This window comes from Lissotriton vulgaris, chromosome 3_1, assembly GCF_964263255.1.
Source record: "Lissotriton vulgaris chromosome 3_1, aLisVul1.2, whole genome shotgun sequence".
Lineage (NCBI taxonomy): Eukaryota > Metazoa > Chordata > Amphibia > Caudata > Salamandridae > Lissotriton > Lissotriton vulgaris.
This window is the reverse complement of record NC_141689.1, coordinates 402945653-402967845: the sequence shown is the minus strand read 5'-3', so window position 1 is coordinate 402967845 and position 22193 is coordinate 402945653. Positions and strand designations below refer to the sequence as shown.

The 22193-nt window shown below is 47.6% G+C and overlaps 1 pseudogene; it reads left to right on the top strand.

Annotated features, from left to right (window-relative positions):
- The first annotated feature begins 559 nt into the window (after nt 1-559).
- Nucleotides 560-22193, top strand: part of LOC147726508 (uncharacterized) — a 43233-nt pseudogene continuing 21599 nt past the window's right edge.

Below are 22193 nucleotides of genomic sequence, written 5' to 3'. Positions count from 1 at the left end.
TGAGTTTGAGGTGGTTAACTGTGAGCCAGAGGTGTGTATTTTGTAGTATGGAGTTGAGGGATATAATGTCATCTGGAGAGGCAATCTTGAGATATAGCTGGGTGTCATCAGCGTACATATGGTAATGGATGTTAGCAGATTATAGGAGGTTTGCTAGCGGTTCCAGGAATAAGTTAAAGAGAATGGCGGAGAGAGCAGATCTTTGGCCCCTCCCCCCTCGACAAAGTTCTTAAGGCGGTCAGCTGTATGCGCGCCTATCCTGCTACACCCCAGAACTCCCGAGGCGTCTCCGGGAGCAACGCTGCTTTTTAATCATTGTGACATTTCTTTGGGATAGTTTTTACCCGCCTACCTGCTCAGCTCTTCAGCGCTTTGGACCTAGCGCTCCAGTCCTTCCTGGCTGCCCCTGCACGCGACCCAGACCACCTCCGCTGATCGCCCCCTCCTCGCCTGACTCTTGGAGTGGGACGGGCGGCTCCACCATCTTGGGCGGGTCTGGGCTCGGCGCAGCTGTTCTTTGGCCCCTCCCCCCTTGCCACGCCCCCTGTTCTTCCTCCCCATGTGTCCCCATATCATGGTTGCCCAGTCCCGGCCGCGCAGCGGACGAGCGCAGCGGGCGTGACGAAGGCGCGCCGAAGTTGCGCCTAAGTTAAGCCCGTCTGCGCCCGTCCGCGATGGGCCGGGACCAGGGGCCATGCACTCTGCCCCTTCCTTGGCGTATACCCCAGCTCAACTCATGGCTCTTACTGCTGATTCCCCCCCTTCGCCCTCCCTCCTGCGACACCTTGACACACTTGGCATTTCTGTCTCTACCCCTCCTCTCCTGCCTCCGGCTCCTTCTAGTCCCACTCCACCCGCTGCTGACTCTTCCCCTACTCCACGTTCCCTTCCCACCCCTGCCCCCACTATAGCCTCTGCTATACTACTTAACACCCGCTCTGCTGTCAAACACCAGACAGCTCTCTTCAACCTTCTCACTACCGATTCCCCTGATTTCCTCTTTCTGACTGAAACTTGGTTTTCTGCCGCCTCCCTTCCCGACCTCTTAGCCATTCTTCCTGACTCCCATTATGCCCTCCGGGCTGACCGTCCGGACGGCAGGGCGGGGGGAGGGGTGGCGATGATCATTCGGTCGACCCTCAAATTTCAACTTCTTAATCACCCCCCCATATCCAATGTAGACTACCTTGTTGCCCGCTCTCTCAATCTCTCTGCCCCCGTCACTGTTGTCCTTGTGTATCGCCCCCCTCAATCTATGCCTTCTTTTGTAGCCTCCCTCCAGGACCTTATGGCCACTCTTGTGGTCAACAATTCCTCCATCCTTCTGCTCGGCGATTTTAATTATTGGCCGGGCAACCCTAGGGAAGACCTCCCCTCAAAAGATTTTTCTGGTACTCTCCAATGTTTAAACTTCACACCTCACGTCTCAGTCCCTACTCACGTCCATGGTCATACTTTGGATCAAATCTGGTCCTCACGCCCCATTGTCTCATCTCTTCTCACATCCCCATGCGTTTGGTCGGATCATTCTTTCATCTCCTTCTCCATCCATCTGGGAGCGGTCGACAAGCCCCCCCTTCCGAAAAACATCTTAGCCCGTAGTTGGAATCGGACCGATCTTGACTCCCTCTCGCTCACTTTGGCTTCCTCTGTTCCTAACCTCACCGATCTTCCCCTTGACTCCCAGGTCAACGCCATTGGCACATGGCTTTCCTCTTCGTGCAATCTAGTCGCCCCGCTCCGAAAGATCAAGGCGGTTCGTTCCCACGACGCGCACAAATGGTTCTCTCCAGAACTTAAAACACTCAAACTCGACCTTAGACGGTCGGAACGCCACTGGAGACGGAACTATTGCTCTTCCCTGCGCGCCAAATACAAATCACTCCTTACTGAATATAAAAAAGCGATCTTAGCGGCCAAAACCGCTTACTTTACTGAGAGAGTAGCTCTCGCAGCCAATAAACCCCGTGAAATCTTCTCTCTGGTCCATAATCTTGCCACCTCTGATCGCTCCACTCCTAGCCTGGTTCCCTCACAATCCCTCTGCTCCTCTCTTAATGACTTTTTTATCGATAAGATCGTGAAGATCAAAGCCAACATTCCCACAGTACCTCAACCTCGTCCTACTTGTCCCTCCACCTGTCCCTCTTTCTCCTTCGCTCTTTTCCCTCCTATTTCTACCGATTCATTTTTAAAACTTCTGGTCAAAATCAAGTCTGGCTCTCCCGTGGATTGCGCGCCAGCACGCATTCTCAAAACTCTTTTCACCAACTGTCCTGCCCCCCCTCTTGCTCTCCTCAACTCCTCTTTGGCCCTTGGTTCAGTTCCTTCTTCCTTCAAATCCGCAGTAGTCCTCCCTATTCTAAAAAAAACCGGTCTAGACCCTTCTCTTCCTTCTAATTTCCGACCCATTTCTCTTCTTCCCTACCTCGGCAAGATCCTTGAAGCCCATGTCACTTCCTGCCTCTCCACTTATATAGAGGAGAGTGGCCTTCTTGCATCCCATCAAGCAGGATTCCGCCCGGGCCACTCCACGGAGATGGTGGTCCTCGCAGTCTTGGACGAGCTCAAGAGGAAAGCCGACTCTAATCTCCCCCAAGCTTTGGTCCTCCTCGATCTGTCCGCTGCGTTTGACACGGTTGATCATTCCATCCTTCTCGACCGTGTCAGCGCAGCGGGCATTCGGGGTGCGGCCTTTTCCTGGCTGGCGTCCTTCCTTCGGGACAGGTCCCAGGCAGTTCATCTCCCCGGCTTTTCTGCTCCACCCCGCTCAGTCACTTGTGGCGTTCCCCAAGGCTCTTCTCTTTCCCCTCTTCTTTTCAATCTCTATATTCATCCTCTCATCACCTCTCTTCTTGAGCTGGGGGTCTCTGTGTACAACTACGCAGATGACCTCCAGCTCGTCTTTGATCTTTCTTCTACTCCTGATTCCCTTTCCAAGTTCGGTTCTACTTTAATTTTCATTTCTGACTGGATGAGCGCCAACCATCTGAAGCTCAATCCAGATAAGACGGAACTTGTTCTCACTGGCGGTCCCTCCAATCCTTGGTCCCCGGCACACTGGCCCCTCTCTTTTGGTCCCCCCCCGGTGCCTGCTTCTTCTGTCCGCACTCTTGGGATTAAGGTCAGTCATGACCTATCAATGCACAGTCAGATCAGCTCCGTGGTGTCTTCTTGTTTCCTTTCTCTCCGTTTAATTCGGAAAATTTCACGCTTCTTTTCCACCGATGCACTTAAATCCATAGTCATGGCCCTTGTCATCTCCCGCCTTGACTATGGGAATAGCCTGTATGTGGGCATCCCTGCTTACGAATCCCGCCGTCTACAGGCCATCCAAAATCAAGCTGCTCGTCTCATCCTTTCCTTCCCTAAATTTTCGCACATCACCCCGGTTCTCAAATCACTTCACTGGCTCCCTGTTCGCTTCAGATCCTTTTTCAAACTGGCTTGTCTAGCTTTTCGGGCTCATTCCCGCTCTGCGCCCCTGTTCATCACCTGTCTTGTTTCTTCTCATGTCCCTGCCCGCACTCTTCGCTCCTCTTCTCTTTCTCTTCTTCATATCCCTCGCTTCCGTAAATCCAGAACAGGGGGCACTCGATTCTCTGTCCTGGCCCCCCAGTTCTGGAACAGCCTTCCCCTTTCCATCCGCTCCATTCCCATCTACACTCACTTCCGCAAAGCTCTTAAAACCTTTCTCTTCTCTCAGGCATTCCCCTCTTAAGCCTCCCTGGGTCCCCTCTGTTGAGTTCTGATCAGGCCCCCAGCGCCAGGAAGCCGCTTCGGCCATCGTGCGCTTTATTAAATATCTTATTCATTCATTCATTCATTCATTCATTCATTCAGCAGATCCTTGAGGAACTCCCACAGTTATCACGTGTGGATTAGACAAAGATTGATTCATTTTCACTTGTAAGGATTTGTTTTGGGGGAAAGAAGCGAACCAGTGTAATGCCACCCCTGACAAGCCCATTCTTTGTTCCAGTAGTTTTAGTAGGGTGTCGTGTTTGGCGGTGTCAAATACAACAGAAAAATCAAGCAATATTAGAAGGCATGATTCGTTCTTGTCCAGCATTTTTAGAATGTCATCTTTAATATGGGTAAGGGCTGATTCTGTGGTGTGGTCTTGAAATTGATCACTTTTATATGTGATTGCAGTGTTGTTTCTGTACACATTTTCCAAGAGCTTTGCCAGTGTAGGGGTGTTGGAGATGGGCCGGAAGTTGTTAGGGTCAGAGCAGTCTGCCAAAGTTTTTTTTATAATGGGTGTTACTTGACCGATTTTTAAGGAGTCTGGGATAGAGCCTTGGCATAGAGAGGGGTTTACAATCTTTGACCATAGTGGAAGGATACAGGTTTTTATCTCTTTGAATATGCTGGGAGGTATAGGGTCAGAGAAGTAGCTAGATTGGTTTAAAGATGAGAGAATATTGTAGATTTCCTGGTCGCTGATTGGGGAGCAGACGTTCCAAGTGGCATTATTTTTGGAGGTGATGCAGTGTGGTTCCATCCCTTCCATAGATTGGGAGTTGTGAGATAGGTTGACTAGGAGGGCCGTAGTAGTTTCTTCGCGAGTTGAAGTTCCTTCTCTATCTTTGTTGTTTTATCCTGAAGAAGGTGGCTAGTTCTTCGCAGTTTGGTAGGGTACTGGGTCTGGAGTCTATTGGGTTTGATGTGTTACGTGATTGCTGATTGACTAATTCGAATAGTTTTTGGACCTATTTCTGGCCTGGCCAAAGTGGGTTCTAATACATTTAGTTTTTGCCTATTTTATTCTACGATTGTATGTGTTCCTCATTGCTTTTAAGCTTTTTAGTGATTCCATTGATGGGGAGTCTTCCCAAGCTCTTTCTGCCATTCTTAGGTTGCGTCTTTCTGTGTTCAAGATGTCATTGAACCAAGGCTTTTAGATTTTAGTGGAGATGTTTTTCTGTTGTAGGGGCGTGATAGCATCCATGACTTCTCATATTGAACTATTGTATTAGTCCGTGAGGTCGTTGACATCCTCCATGTTGGTTTGTGGGATCAAGGTGTTGTTGCATAGTGAGGTTAGATCATTATGGTTTATTTTACTAACATTCCTTTCCACTGTTTGATTTTCTTCGGTTGGCCATTCCTAAGGATTTCTTTTAAGTTGATGAGGAAGGTGATGCGATAATGATCTGACCAATTACAATGGAGATTAGACTCTAAAGAGATGGTAGCTGACTAAGAGATAATAAGGTCCAGAGTCTCACCCTTATTGTGTGCAGGACTGTTGCAGATTTGGGTCATCTCATGGTTTAATAGGAAGGATTTTAAGCTGTTCTGTGAGGAGTCATTTAGGTAATTCCAGTGTAGATTAAAATCACCCAGGAAGATCTGTGGTTCTTGATGATTAGATTTTATTGTTAAGATTTGCATTAATTGTTCGCGTGAAGTCCGGGTTATCACCTGGAGGGTGATAGAAGGCAGGTAGATTACAAATAAATTTGTTGTTGCAAGATATATTGACGCTAAGATATTCACATGTTGTTGCCTCTATTGTTTCCAGTTGGCGTAATAATCAAGTATTGTTGTAGATGCATGCTATTCCACCACCCGTTTTCCCTGTTCTATCTAGTCGTATGATATTGTGAACTTAGTGTAAGAATGAGGTCGTAGATATCAGTTGCGTGTTTATTTGCTGATTTGCAGTCGAGGAGCATGCACTTTAGATATTTATTATTGTTTTTATGAGCCATTTGTGATAAAAAGATTCGTATAAGGTTTTTTTGTTTATTCCTCTTTGATTGTGAATCGGTTCTCTGAGAGGGTTCGCATGGATGGATTGGATTTGATTATGAACCGCCTTGATTGAATTTAATCCAGACTTATAATATAGGAGGAATTCATGGATCTCATTGTTTGATAGATCTTGCTTTGATTTGTTTGGTCTGGAAGCATCGTTGGGGTGAGGAGTAGTATGCTGACCTTGTCGCAGGGATTCTGCTCCTACACAGAACTGTGCATAGAGACTTGGAACCTCAGTGAATTAGGGTGTGCCAAAACTCACCTTAGTATCCAAAATCCCCTACCAGACTAGCAATCAGTGTCTCATTGGTTCTTACACACCCCCAATGATTAGACAACCCAGAACATGAACTTAGAACACCTCAGGTCACGTGGAACACATGAACACTCTTTCCTTACACTAACATACCAGTCCAAAACGAGGAGTAAATGAAGACACGTGCAAGTTTGAAATATATATTTCTAATGCAGTGTTCTCAAGTGCAGTATCTTGGCTAATACAAGCAAACATATTATAAGCAACAAGGTTATCAGCATAGTTACTAGTCCATAAAACACAAAGGGTGAAAGCACATTAAAATGCTAAAGGGAAAAGGTCTAAATAGAACCTCAGTCTTACCCTCCCTTGCTATTATATTATATTATATTATATTTTAGAAGGTCTCTTTGGGTTTTAGAAGGGTGACCCCATACCTCTGGTTTTAGTAGAAAGGGATCACATCATCTTCTACACCAACTCTCTGCATATTGAATATTCATCAAGTGTATGTGCATGCTCTGCGCAGTGCATTATTAAACGCTCCAAAAGCCAGAGTTGGCCACAGCTGCCTATGTGGTATGTCTAAGACGTGCGCTGATCAGACCGAACAACAACGGCTGTGTTGAAATAACCTTGAAGTCCTTGGCACTCACTGTTCAGACATAGCTTACCAAGCAAAGCTGATACTATAGGAAAACATATTATTCTCGTGTGAAGCAAAATATTCTACTAGGCTGAAAGCATTAATAACAATATATACCGTGCGCAAAAGCAGCAGAGTGGTAAAATGGTGTTTAAACTCCTAATAAGCTCATGCTAACTTACTCAGTGTAAAGGCAAAGCCTATCTACATCACAACCTAGGTTGGTTGTGATGGTGCATTGGAGTGGGGTGATGTCTGTATGGGTGTCCTTTATGGTTGTCGTGGTGCTTTTTGCGTTTCGAGAGGGCCACTGATTGGCTGTGATTGAATTAAGTCTCTGTATATCCTCTCTAAGGTGCTTTAGGCCACGCTCAATTTCATTGAGTAGCATTACCTAATACTTCAGTTTAAGGGAAGTGGTGGGATGTGACATGAAAGCTGATAATGGTGTGTTGTCGTTAAGAGTGCCTAGTTGAGAGCATGAGTCATTGTTAGTTGTGTCTTTATGTTGTGTATATGTGAGAGGCTGATTGGCAGAGACGAGAGGAAGCGTAGGACTGGAGGTGGTGGCAAAGTTACTGGATCTCACTGATCTAAGGTTGGTTAGATGTGTAGCTGTGGGTTCATGAATATAATTGTTTCCTGTATGGGAGATCAGCGGCGATGTGATGGCAGTGCCCTCATTGGTGCGATCTGGTGAGGTGAGCAGGGGTGAGTGGGGGGGTTGGATTGTCAAGCCATGATGGTCTAGACTATTCTTGTTGTTGAGGGGGTGAGCGTGGGAGTTGGTTGCAGAATTCCTAGTGGCGATCACAGTCATAGATTGAACAGAAGTTTTTGGAGGGAGGGGTGGTGGTTTTGTGTGTGGGTCGGCAATTCTCTGGACCCGGAGAGGAATTGAGTGAGTTGGGGTTGTACCTGAGCTCTATGGGGGATGACGGAGTTCCATCATACACACTAGGGATACTATGGGTGGGGAGATTGGTATTTTTGTGCGTCCCTTTTTTTAGGATGTGGAACATTTTGTCAATTAAGGTTAGATTATCATTTGAAGACTGAATTAGTATAATCCAATTATTGTAAATGAATATGGTGGCATTTGCATTGCACAGGGGAGAGGCAGATACTGTTAATCTAAGTCTGTGAGGAGTTTTTCTGGTGCCTGTGATGCTTAACATGGAGTGTAGAGTGTTTCTCCATTGGGCTCTTTTTTGTGTGGAAAATAAGGTCATTAGTTCTTGTTCCCTTGGTGATACTAAAATAAGGGCCTAAGATAAGCATTTCTGGATGTGCTTTGAGTAGTTAGTGTTTGAGTTTTTCTGCTGCGTTTTTGTAGAGGTTGGAAGGAATGTGATGGTATAGGCATTGTCACCCGAAGGTTCCAGTTTTGAGTCCATTCTTGGAGAAACTGGAAGGTATTCACTGTAGCTAATGTAATTCCTTGGTTATATAGAGTATATTGACAATGTATCTCTCTTTCTTAGTTGATTTGTGGCTCTGAGGACCTTACTAGTCTACAACTCAACTGATCTCCTCAGTGCTATATATCTCAATTATTAAAATGAAAATGGACTAATTTTGGTGTATAATTAGCATTATATATGCAGGAAGTTTAAATACCTTGCCCTATCTAAGATGGCTGCCTTGGAAACTCCTGTCTGGGGAGTAGTCCTTTAACTCTTTCACTGAGTCCTGGTTCACTGTGTCATAGTCCTCTGTCACTTTCCAGACACCAATTGCAGATATAGGTTCTTTCTTTCTTTTTATATTTTTAACTCCTCTGTGATGCAGGCAACCATACTGATATGTATTTATACATGGTACACCACACAGGGGCTAAATGGCAGAAACTCCAAAAGCATTAAGCGTGTATTAGAAGGAAGCGCAATGAAACTACAATATTAAATGATATTTATTGTGATTCACAGAACTCATTGCACACATAAATATTTCACATTCAGATGTATTTATTTACACTGCATTGAATTTATGTATTAATGGATTGTTGAATTCCCTCATTATGATTTATCGAAACATAGGAGGAGAATTAACAAGGGAGCGCATAACATACATACCGAATTATTTGCAAAATATGTTTTCCTGTCTATGCTTTGTCACTGTTTACACCATGCACTGGTCACTTTAAAAAGAAAAAATACCTTGGCAGGGCTGTCATGTGATCACTCAACTGGGCAAGATACTTTAACATGAACTAAGGCAGCGGTGACCACTTGGTTTGAGGAACTGCAAGTCAATCAATCAATCAAGTATTTTGTAAAGCGCGCTACCTATCCGCTAGGGTCTCAAGGCGCTGGGGGGAGGGAGCTGCAGTCAGTGGCCGAAGAGCCAGGTCTTGAGCAGTCTTCTGAATGCCGGGAGGTCAGTAGTCTGTCGTAGGTGGAGGGGGGGGGGGCGTTCCAGGTCTTGGCGGTGCGGTGGGAGAAGGATCTGCCCCTGGAGGTGGTTCTGTGGATGTGCGGGACGCCGGCCAGGGAAAGGTCGGCAGAGCGGAGTTTCCTGTTGGGTGCGTAGACAGAGAGTCTGCTGTTGAGGTAGGCTGGGCCGGTTTTGTGGAGTGCTTTGTGTGCTTGGATAACGAGTTTGAAGGTGATTCTTTTGTCAACGGGGGGCCAATGCAGGTCTCTCAGGTGGGGGGTGATGTGGTCTCTGTGAGGGACGACTAGGACCAGGCATGCGGAGGTGTTCTGGATTCTTTGGAGTCTGCTGATGTTTTGGCCGGGGCTCCGGCGTAGAGGGCATTTCAGTAGTCGAGTCGGCTGCTGATGAGGGCGTGGGTGACTGTTTTCCGAAAGTTCGTTGGGATCCATCTGTAGATTTTGTGGAGCATACGGAGGGTGCGGAAGCATGAAGAGGAGACTGCGTTGACTTGGTTGGTCATGCTGAGCGTGGAATCGAGGATGATTCCTAGGTTGTGTGCGTGGTTGGTCGGTGTCTGGGGGGGTTCCCAGGGAAGGAGGCCACCGGGAATCGTCCCACGCCGATGGGTTGGGCCCAAGGATGAGGATCTCCGTCTTGTCCGAGTTCAGCTTGAGCCGGCTTGCCTCCATCCAGTCGGCGACGGCCTTCATCCCCTGGTGCAGGTTGGATTTGGTGAGGGAGAGGATCAGCTGGGTGTCGTCGGAGTAGGAGATTATGTTGAGGTCGTGTAGTCTGGCGATGCAGGCGAGGGGGGCCATGTAGACGTTGAACAGCGTCAGGCTGAGGGAAGATCCCTGAGGGACGACGCAGATGGTTTTGTTGATGCCGGATTGGAACGGGGGGAGGAGGACTCTCTGTGTTCTGTCGGTGAGGAAGGAGGTGGTCTAGTCCAGGGCCTTGTCTCGGATCCCTGCGTCGTAGAGGCGTGTGTGGAGAATGTGGTGGCAGATGGTGTCGAAAGTGGCGGAGAGGTCCAGAAGAATGAGGACTGCTGTCTCGCCATTGTCGAGGAGGATTCTGATGTTGTCTGTGGTGGCGATGAGGCCGGTGTCGGTGCTGTGGTTGCTGCGAAAGCCAGACTGGGACGGGTCCAAGATGTTGTTGTCTTCTAGGTAGCGGGTGAGCTGGGTGTTGACGGTCGTTTCTATGACTTTCCCTGGGAACGGAAGCATGGAGATGGGCCGGAAGTTCTTGAGGTCGCTCGGGTCCGCCTTGGGCTTCTTCAGGAGGGCGTTGATCTCGGCGTGCTTCCAGCTCTCAGGGAAAATGGCCGTTTTGAAGGAGAGGTTGATGATATTGCGCAGGTGGGGTGCGATGAGGCTGTTGGCTTTGTTGGCGATGTGGTGGGGGAGAGGGTCCGAAGGGGCGCCTGAGTGGATGGTGCTCATGGTCTCGATTATGTCTTCGGTGCTCACGTTGGTCCATGTGGTCAGAAGGTCGTGGTCGGTGGGGTTGGGTGTGCTTGACGTGGTGGGGTGCGTTGGGAAGATCTGAGTGTTGAAGCTGTTGTGGATGTCGGTGATCTTGTGGTGGAAGAAGGCAGCGAGGGTGTCGCACAGAGCTTGCGACAGCGGGATGTCTTTGGTGCAGGAGCAGTGATTGGAGAATTCTTTATCGATGTTGAAGAGCTCTTTGCTGTTGTGGGCGTTGTTGTCAAAGCGGTCTGTGAATGAGCCTCTTTTGGTTGTTCTGATGAGGTGGTGATGGTTGCGGATGGCCTCTTTGTGGGCTGAGTGGTTGGTGGGTGTTCTGTCGCTGAGCCAGATGTTTTTGAGTTTCCAGCAGGCGTGCTTGGAGGCCAGGAGCTCCGGGGTGAGCCAGCTGGCTCTCTGGTTGGTGTCTCTGTCTGCAGGTAGTCGTAAAGGTGCTGCGGTGTTGGCGCATTTTTCCATCCAGAGTCTGAGGGTGAGGGCCCCCTCCTCTGGGTTGGTGAGGATGGTCGGAGGGTCGATTGCGAGGTGAGCTTCCAGCAGTTCCTTGGTTACTTTGCCCAAGCGATGGCGGGGGATCTAGGGGGTGCGGTGGTGGGTGACGGGTGCCTGGAAGGTCAAGTGGATGCAGTGGTGGTCGGTCCAGGTGAGCTCGGAGTTGTGGCCGAAGGTGAAGTGGGGGCTGGAGGAGAAGATGGCATTGAGCGTGTGGCCGGCGATGTGGGTCGGGGTTGTGATCATCTGTTTCAGTCCGAGGGTAGCGAGGTTGTCGACCAGGGTGGAGGAGTTGCTGTTGTTGATGTTTTCCAGATGGAAGTTCAGGTCGCCGAGCAGGATGGAGTTGTTGGAGGTCAGTTCGTGCGTGCTGATGAAGTCTGCGATGGAGTTGCCGAATTGGGGGCGTGGGCCCGGCGGTCTGTAGACGAGGGTGCCTCTGAGGGTGGTCTTGGGGTCTGTGTGGATCTTGAAGTGCATGTGTTCGGCGGTGGTGAGGGTGTTGTCGGTGTTCGTGGAGACCTTGATGGTGTTCTTATGTACAATGGCGATTCCTCCTCCGACTCCGTTGGCGCGGTCTCTTCTGGAGATCTTGTACTCGTCAGGAATGGCCATTGCTATGTCAGGGGCGGAGGTTTTGTTCAGTCAGGTCTCGGTCAGGAAGGCGACGTCTGGGGCTGTGGTGGTGAGTAGGTCCCAGAGCTCGATGGGGTGCTTGCGTGCCCTGCGGGTGTTGAGCAGGATGCATCGCAGTCTGTTGCCTACCGTTGCTGTCGGGGCTTTGGCGTCGTTGGTGCAGGTGAAGGTGCAGTTATGGCAGGTGAAAGGGCCGTGGGTCCACTTGGGGGTGGCTTTGTAGCAGTTGGAGGGCCGTCCTTGGTTGAGTGTGATGAGGGTGTTGTCAATGTAGCAGAGTCTTGCTTTGTCTCTGGTGCGGGGACCAGGGGTTCTGGCGCTGGGCGCGGTCCAGGCACGGACGGGCGCAGACGGGCTTGCCTTAGGCGCGCCTTCGGTGTGCCAGCGGCGCGCCTGTTGCGCGCGGCTGCACAGCGGTCACCATATAAGGGGGAGGTGGGGAGGGCGGGTCAGCTGGGAGGCGGGAAGGTGGCAACAAATCAGCACGGGGCGGGCTGCATGGAGGGCAGCGGCGGGAAGGGAGAAAAATGGCATGGGAAACAGCGAGGGGAAAGCGAGGTCAGAAGCAGGCAGGCCCGCTCAGGGGGCAGCAGGGAGGCTGGCAGTCACACGGGCACATGTGGAGGCAGGGGCACAGGTAGCCAGGGTACAGGAAAGAAAGGTTAAGGCGCATGCACTCAGGGGGGGAAAGGCGGCAGTGGAGGCGGCGATCAGGGACACAGCCAGCAGCAGGCAGTGAGGAGCAGGCAAATACTGGCACAGGAGATGGTGGCACTGCAGCGGAGGGGGGAGCTCTCAAGTCCTTGAGGCATTATTTCAAACTACTGTGACCAGAACGCCATTGTTGATGGGAAGCTTGTGACATGCTGGGAACCTTGCTGCCTGTGATGGTCATTGCTTTAACTCCTCGTGTGTGGCCTATATGTAAATGTGAAGTTATGGCTAGGATTGGTTATAACTCTTTAAAATATGTTTAAACTATCTAAAATTAATACGTTAAAAACTCTCAAATTAAATTACCAAACCACCGGTAATTTGAAGCTATGGTTAAAAGCATTGAAATTCACCACTTATGGTTAGCTCTGCAATCCATACCTCGCGAAACAACCATTTAAACCAAACTCACACTTCAAATGCAATGCTTTTGACCTCTCAATTGATATAAATGATTCATTTTCAAAGATCATCAGGGACGGGTATAGGGTTGTGCGACCGGTGCAACCACATCTAGCGCTAACATTTGGGGTGGGGGGTGCTGTGTTTAGAATAACTCATGGGTTTAAAAGGTTGTTATGCAAAGTTCCTTGAGTGTCCAGCAGTTTTCAGGCAACAATAAAAACATTAAGATAACGCTGGTGATTATTGTTCCTGCTGGAGAGAAACTGGAGCTTTGTCTAGTGGCAGTTTTGACTTATCATAAAGTAGCGTAGAGGGTTAATATGCCTGCTGCAATGCACGTCTATCTTGCCAATCAAAAAACTGATTGTAAGTGAATTCTAAGTAGCGCTATAAAAATATTAAATGTATGTCAGAGATGGGCTATAGAGAGATGAGGAGCACTGTTGAAAGGTGGTAGCGAGGGATTTTGTGGAGATGGAGGGCCTTATCGGGCATTCCAAAACAGATTCTTGAACTAGGCGTCAACAGTGCCAAAACAGGCCCTCAATATCACAGCACTGTCAATGAGACAACTATGAATGTAGTACTAATTATTCAAATTAATATTTGTTGTTTATCTACGTTGTTTTAGGTGTTGCTATTAATTAGGCTTAATATTGTGTAGTCATGAGCCCTGCAATTGATTTGCTAGGTGTACTGTGCACCGTGTACAGCCAAACACTGCTGAGCATGGAAGGTCTTTGTGCGGCCAAGTATGAGCTGTCCTTTTATATTTCATTTTTTTATCTTCAGTTATTTTATTTTATTGTTTGCATAATTTTTTTTAAATACTTTGGAGTTGTTTGTGACCCCAAAAGGGCAAACAACAAGCCCTTGCTGTAATCTTTGTGGAACCTGACGCTGGGTTTATGAACCCTAAACTTCACTGCAATTTCCAGGAACTGAGTGGCTTATTTACAAGAGGCCTCCAGTGGTGCAGGCCACTCAATCATAACTATGAGGTGACACAAAGCCACCCTGCATGGCTTTGCATTGCCTCATAGATATGGAGTAAGGTAAGGCAACTCTTTGCCTTACGCTTCATCAAGGAGGCGTTTCATGGGCGTTGTGGTGGGTGTTCCCATACAAAAACCATGGATTTTGACATTGCCTCAGAATTACACAATCACGTAAACCTGGGACAGTACCAAAACCAGAGAAAGTGGAAGAACTGATTAGAGCCAGTTTAGGGTTAGAAAAAGAGGTGACACCCACACAGAGCCTGGCACTCTGAATAAAAGTGGCATCCTCAGAACCTTTCATCAGAACACTCCTGGACCTATGGAGACTCAGAAAATGGACTGCCCTGCTGTCTGAAGAAGGAAGATTTAACCTGCTTGCCTTGTACCCACGATCCCGGAAGTGACACCAAGGTTCATTTGGCTGACCTGTTTGAGTTACGGGGACACAACAAGCTTCCAGAGGACTTCCCTGCAACTGCCCAGTTGACCATCACCAACTAGACCTGCCTGGATACTGCTTCTGGTCTCCACTGGAGTGAGTCCTGACCCCCAAGAGGTGCCTCTCCAGGTCCCGGATACTTGACAGGTGTCATAGTGTATTCCTCTCACCTACAAACTGCAAAAATTATACTTCAGTTGAAAAGACAGATCTTCTAAGCTTTTCACATTGAAAAGAACCATTCCAGGTCGCCTCTCGAACACAAGCAAACTTCAACGAAGTCAACGTATGACCTGCTTCTGACTACTAGTGCAGCCTTCGTGGCTGCAGACTCCGGACTTCACCTGCATGGTATTGCTCTATGGAATATACTGTTGTAAAGAATGTGAAGGAGTTGTAGTTGTATATGAAATGAAGGTGATATGTTTTTTAGAAATGGAATCTTGCATTAAATATTATACCAACTCCTGTTTCCGTAACTTAAATAATTCAGATGTTTACTCAGAGCAGATTGCCTAGAAAAAAGCCTATTATTATGATGAGGGAACACTTTGTACATTATCATTTTTACTCTTACATCAAATAAAGCATTATTACATATTCATCACAATAAACAGATGTGGAAAGAAAACATGAGTAGGCAATTTATATGTACTGAGCATGTGCAATTCATCATTCTTCAGTAGAAAGTTGATGTTCGGAAATAGGTGTATCAAAATTCTTGTTGTTACTGCCACTTTTTTAGCTGTAGAAAGGCACATTTTGCTTATTTTTGAAAATAAACTTAATTAAATTTTTTTGTCCTCATTCTGCCATTCTGCAATAGTTTGTGTAAGGAGTTGTCGGGGACCCCACCTTTCTATTTCCGACCCTTCATGCCCCATTGTTATGTGGCACGACAGGGGTATCTCCCTTTGCTTTTTTAGGTAGGGGTTCCTTTATTTACATTACCAAAAACAGTAAATGTTTCTGAAGGAGGGGAGCTAACCATCCTGGCTACTCAAACGGGCATTCTGCCTGTTTATTTATTGCATTGCATAATCATTGGACTTTGGACATCATAGGTCATGCTTTCAGTTAAGGTACTTTTACTGACTAGGTTGGTTCAACTTCCCAAATTTCCCAAAAGTTATATTTTTTTGCTCGGTCACCCCCTCCTGTCCATCCTATTTATTTTATGACTTGATGTAAGCCATTCCCAGTGTGAGGGGGTTACGGGGCAAACCCATTTGATGCATATTTCCCTTCCTGCCAATAAAATCAACAAAAAGAGTAGATTCTCTTGTTTCTTAGTTAACTTAACTAGACATTCTTACTGGTCCACCCCAAATATAATAAGATCAATACCTACATCAGTTGGTCTTTCAAGTTGGGTGTCAAGAATCTTATCCACTTCCTGCCAGAATTTTTCGAGCTGGGGGAACTGCCGAAACATGTGGAGGTCATCTGCTTTCTCCTTACCACATTTAGGGCAGTTCTTAGTTTTTGACCCGCTGAACTTTCATAACCTCTTCGGAGTCTAATAAGCTCTATGAGTGGTAAACAGATGGTTTCTCCTTAAAGCAGCAGATTTTGCAATAGACCAACATTTTTCCATAGATACTCGCCATATTTTTTGTGCATCCAGCGTCGGCAGGTCTTTCCCCCAGGTCGCATCTGGAATTGAGAAGTCATCTTCACCTGCTAATATAAGGGCCCAGTGCCATTGTGAGACTTCTTTTTTTAAAGGCACATTTTCCTGCATCCCCATCTCCAATGTACTGTTTCCTTTTTTACTTTCTGTCAAAGTTTTTGCCCAATTTGAAAGTTGGTAGAATTTAAATTTTGATAGGGAGCCGTTCGTTGTTATTGCTAGTTGGTCCCATTCAAAAATGTTGTTCTCCGGTTTAAGAATAAATAATCCTGTCAGCAAAATATCCTCGTGGTGCCATTAGCGCTTTCTTTTTGCAGTGAGATTGAGCACTTTCCCTAGCTCATTTCAGTCCATATTGTTCTTTTCTCTCTGCCTGGCGAGCATGGAGCTCCCGACCGGTCAGTCTAGCTGGTCGCCATCTTCTCCCGTTGCATTTTTCATTTTATTGAAAATGTTGCATTCACATATACCCACTACTTTGACTTCAAAATAATTGTATATTACCTTTTTTGTTTCCTGCATGTTTCTCTGGATGATAAATAATTAAAGCTTATTATGGTTTCATGCTCAAGTTGTAATAAAGCAGAGTGTGATTAATTCCCCATCTCTGCCATTTTACCCACACTTGTGAAAATCTAAAATGCATTGATAAAGCCAGTAGATCTAGCTTACATTTTCATTTAACAACCAGATTTATTGGCTTTATCATTGCTTGTTTTGATGAAGACTCCTCTCACATTTTCACCACCCCAGAAGATGCCTGGACTTGGCTTCATGCCAAGGGCCTAGCCCGCCTAGCTGACACTGAACATGAAGAGGAAATCTGGATGACACCTAAACCACAGAGTTGGTGCCGCAAGATGCCACACATCCTTCTGGACTGGGAACAAGTTGCTGTGGAACAGGCGCGAGTGGTAGAGGTGTCAGCGCATCACCATCATGTCAATTCCTTCACTGTTCCGAGGGATAAACCGCCTGAGGTCTCTTGTTCCGATGCCTGTGTTTCTGAGTCTTCATTGGCCTCAAATAACGCAGCTCCCAAGTTCACCCCACAATCGGCTGATGACCTCCTTTGACTTGCAGCAATGGGGTGCTGACAACTCTGTTTGCTACCCGCTCTGTCGCTCATGGATGTCATTACCTCGCCCCCCCCTCCTTTGTCATGTCCTAGCAGGCCCCACCTGCTTCCATCTTTCAAGGGCATTGCTATCAGAAACAGTTATCTCACTCCTGCGCCACGTCCTACCACTGTTTTCACAAGGACTGTTGCTTGGTATTACTTATCTTTCCTTGGTTATTGCTTTTGATTTGGGGATTCATGGGCAGGCCCTTCTGTGAATAATTCCCTGGAGTGATTGATTCCATAATGGCTGGTTAATTTTAACGTTTGTAAGTTTTTCTCTGAGGCTGCCACTACTAATACAGGTATTTCTAGACATTCTACACCAATGTATCTGCAACACGCTGGGAGGGCATAGATCGGCGGGGTGCAGCTAGACAGAGGGGAGCGCGCTACTATTCCACATGTCCTGAGCACCTCTATGCTATTTGCAGCCATGCCTGAACCGACACCTGATTGCTCTCCACAGAAGTATCATATTATTACATTGAATGTGCAGGGTATGGATACTCTAGCTAGGAAATACAGCGTTTATGCATATCTCATATGCTGACATACCCACATAGATATGTTACAGGAGACCAATCTCACGGCAAAGATCAAAACAGCTGTTCTAATGAATGGTGGCCTCCCTCTCTCGGAGCCTGTCCCGTACCATCAAATTCCGCCCGGAATCTTGGCATTATTTTTGATACCTCTCTAGACATGTCACTACAGGTCAATAGAACTGTTTCTACCTGTTGGGGAGTGATCAAAGTACTTAGAAAAATCGCCCACTATCTTTCTCCTCAAGCTTGCAAACAGACCGTGGTGGCCTTAGTTACATCACGGCTGGACTATTGTAACGCCCTTTATGCAGGCATCAATAAAGGCCTCATCCAACGCCTCCAGACTATCCAGAACGCGCCCGCCAGATTTGTTCTGGACGTCCCTAACACCGCTTCTGTCTCTCTTGCAAGGAAGAGTCTTCACTGGCTCCCGATCCAGTCTAGAGTCTCTTTTAAAATCCTATGCCTAGTTTTCAGTGCCCTATCCGACGGCAGCTCTGAGGCCATAAGCTCCCTTCTGAGTCCTTACACCCCTAGCAGAAATCTTCGCTCTGCCAATAAGAACCTTCTCACTGTCCCTCGGACAAACAAGGTCAGATGGGGCAGAAGAGCTTTTTCATCTGTGGCCCCTAAATTATGGAATGCCCTCCCCTCTGAGATCAAATCCCAACCCACCATGGCTCTCTTTAAGAAAGCTCTAAAGACGTGGTGTTTCATCAAGGCCTACCATTATTCTTGCTCTCTGACCGTATCACTTCATTTGGTTAGGCGCCTTGACGCCCTCTGGGGCTAAGTTGCGCGATATAAATCCAGCTTCATTCATTCATTCATTCATTCATTCATTCACCCGAGCTCAACAAAAAGTGCTCTAAATGGAGAGGGTAGACTTATGGGACCACAATGTTGGCTTATAAGAGGGGAGTTCTTATCTGAATTGCATCTGGGGTCCCCTTCACTCTAAGTGCACTGCAGTTGGTCAGGGATGGGAGGTACGTCATACTGGAGGAGCACCTAGATGGGGCTCCACTTACCCAGGTGGCTTTGTTTGCACCCAACTCCAACCAAACAGAGGGGCATATTATCAAGGGGGTTTATCTCCACTTTTTTGGCTTTAAAAGCCAAGAAAGGGGAGATAAAATTATCTCCCTATTACCTAGCTGTCGCTAACACCAGTTAGCGACAGCTAGTAGGATATAGCGACCATCTTCGGCCCCACTTTGCATGTCAGGGAAATTTATCACTAATGACATGCAAAGTGGGCGTGCCAAGATGTTAGCAACTTAAAACAGTTGCTAACATCGCTATCTCCTATTACCAACTTTTTGAGATATTCACGCTAACCGCGAATATCTCCAAAAGCTAACACCTGCCCTGAGCAGTTCTTAGCCATGTTATCCAATGGGAGGTGGATAACATGGCTAAGGCATTAGCTCGGTAATGCCTGAATATCGCTGACTTTTCAGAGATATTCATGCATTGCGGACGATTTTTATCGCATTTGCGATAAACCTTGGTAATACCAAGGTTTATCTGCGATAAAAATCGCTGCAGGTTGGCGATACATTTTTGTCTCTAACCAAGCAATAGAGATAATTATCGCTATTGCTTGGTAATATGCCCCAGAGTTCCTAGATAGTCGTACCCAAACACTCTTTCGTGACCCACTAAGCCCCGGGATTTGTGGGGGGTGGCTTTAACTGTGTGCCCGATTTACAACTCAACCGCTCTACCCCACCTTTACATGCACCTGTCAGTGTTCGCATCACACAACACTTTGACCTGTGGCATACACATATGCACCTCCATGATACATGGTGTATGGGGCACACAAATGATGTTGAATACTCTTTTCGCTCTGCCATACATGATTTACATACCAGGATTGATCTCGTTCTGTACTTATTTATTTATTTATTTATGCATTTTTATATAGCGCGGACTTTACCCGAAGGTGTCAGAGCGCTTCACAAAAGGAACAGAAATGAAACATAATGAGAAACATTACAAAAGAACAGATTACAAAAGCATACGTTACGTTACATAAGGTAATAGTGACAATTGTGAGCAAACAAAATACAAAAGGTAGTAAAAATTGTGAGCAACCAAAAATACATGAGGTAGTAAAGGTAAAAGTGACAATTGTGAGCAAACAAAATACATGAGGTAGTAAAAATTGTGAGCAACCAAAAATACATGAGGTAGTAAAAGGTGCACAAGAAGAAAAAGTGACAAGTGTGCAGTTACATGAGAAAACAAAGTATAAATTGAGGTATAATACTGCAATAAGTATATAGTAACTCAGGCACAAGAACAAGCGTTACGTAGGCAAAGGTGGCACTTGTGCAAGTATCAAAGGTAAAAACACGTGAGAGGTAGCAAACAGTGTGTTACAAGGGCAAAGTGGTGTGTGCATGTTACAAAAGGGCACCAAACACAAGTACATGGAGAATACTGCAAAAGGGCAGACACTCCAAATCCAGGAATACACAGGGAAGGCACTTCTATGGTCATGCAAAGTAGAATTTATCAGTAGTGGGAAGTCTTCCTCCAAATAACAAGAGGACGTGAGTTACTTTTGGAGGTGCCACTGGAGGAGGAGAACTTTGAGGTCCCTTTTGAAGGCCTGGGAGGAGGCGGTGGTCCGGAGCTGAGGCGGAAGGGAGTTCCAGGTTGTCACTGCGTTGCCTGAAAAGTTTGGGCCATTGTTCTCTCCTTCTTGAAAGTGGGAGGTTCAAGCAGTAGATTCTCCGCATTGCGTGAAGGTCTAGAGCCTCCAGAGAGTTTCAGTTTATTCGCCAGGTAGCGAGGAGAGGAGGAGTGCAAGGCTTTGTGGGTGATACAAGCGGTCTTGTAGATAGCTCTAGCCTCGAAGGGAAGCCAGCGGAGGGTGGATAACAACGGTGTGATGTGATCGCTTCTTTTGGCCCCATAAATGAAGCGAGCTGCTGAATGGAAAACAGACTTAAGTGGAGACAGGTGAGATTTGGGGAGGCCAGTAAGAAGAGAATTGCAGTAGTCTAGTCTGGAGAGGACCAGCGATTGCACCAGAGTTATAAGGTCCTGGAAAGGGGCGACCATTCGGTCCCCCCGAACGTATGGTGGAGTACCACGATCCCCCCGGGAAGCCATCTTGGGCGGGAGGCGAGTCTCGGCTGGTATGCCCGAAGTGGCGTAGCCGGGGCGCGCCTTTTTCCCGCCCTGGAGTGGGCTGGCCTAGACACTGACGCGGCCGGCCACGCCCTCGGGGCAGGCCGGGGCGGGTTTACGCCCGCCCTGAAGACGGATAAAAGGAGCAACAAGCCAAGGAAGCATCCTCTTGTTCCTGTGCTCTGAAGCTGCACCACCTCGCTGCACGTGAGCTCGAGACGGAACGAAGAGCCATTTTTGAGCGTTGTAATCTTTCTTGTTTGTTTTGCAGATACTCTGTCGGAGAATGCCTAAGAAGGCGGGAAAGCGAATGACTACCGACCAGATGCTGCGTGTTCTCATGAAAGAGGTGACTGACCTAAAGAAGCGAATGGCGGAGAAAGACGAGGAAGGGGGGCCGAAACGTCCTCTGGCAGGAGCAGCTCCAGGAGGAAAAGGCAAGAGGCCCAGAAGGGGAGCAGCTGGGGGAGACGTCCCAGTTCCCTGTACTCCACTCGAGGCACCCACCCCTGTGCCGGAGGAAGGGAATCCGATTCCGTGGTGGTCACCCCCGTATCCGGGGAGGATATGCCGCCCGAGCTGGCAGCACAACTAGCAGCGTGGTTGGGTAAAGGTAGCAAGGGCGCCACGGCTGACGACGCGCAGGTGTTGATGAAGCAGCTGCGGGAAACAAGGGAAGCGACGAAGGCTCCATCGCCGGATGCGGCAGTAGAAAGACCACCTGGGTCAGGTCCAGTCGCAGATACAGCTTCCGGTTCAGGTAAGCGGCCATTGCCGATTGCGAGGGATGAGTCGGCACCCTCTCGAAGGGAAAAGTTGGGTCAACATGTCCCTATGGCTATCAAAGAGAAGATATGGGCAGGGGAGTATATAAACATCTTCTCGTTGCTTACCGATCATTATGAGATGGAGCATGTTAAGAGCCAAAAGGAGCTCATGCATCCGAGTGTTTGGCGCGCAAAGATGGCCGCCTTTAAGGTAAATGAAAACATTGGTAATTGGGGCAAAGCATGGGGGTTTTTTACATCCATCTTGGGTGAACGTAGGCCCGAATTGCTGTCCGAATTGCCGATTTATCAGTCACGGATCATGGGGTATTCAGTATCTCACGAGGGCAACCATTGGTTTTGTTATGATAATATTTTCAGAAAAGCGAAAGAGCATGATAAAAACTTAACTTGGGATTGTTATGATTCTGTGTCCTGGTCCAAAATGGAGGACTCTGGTATGTTGAAGGTGCCATTGGTAGGGAGTAACGTTGGCGAATCCTCCCGCCAATATGCGGGGACGCCCTTTCGATCAGGTACGAGTAACGACAATCACTCGAGGCCAATCGGCAACACAGGTAAAAGGGGGGTTTGTTGGAACTTTAACAGGGGGAAATGTACTAGGCCCCAGGGGTCATGCAAATTTAGGCACGAATGTGGGGGGTGTGGGCAATCATCCCATCCTGAGTCCATGTGCAGAGCCAAAATGGGTGATAACGGGGGTAGAGGAGGCGCCAAACAGGTCTGA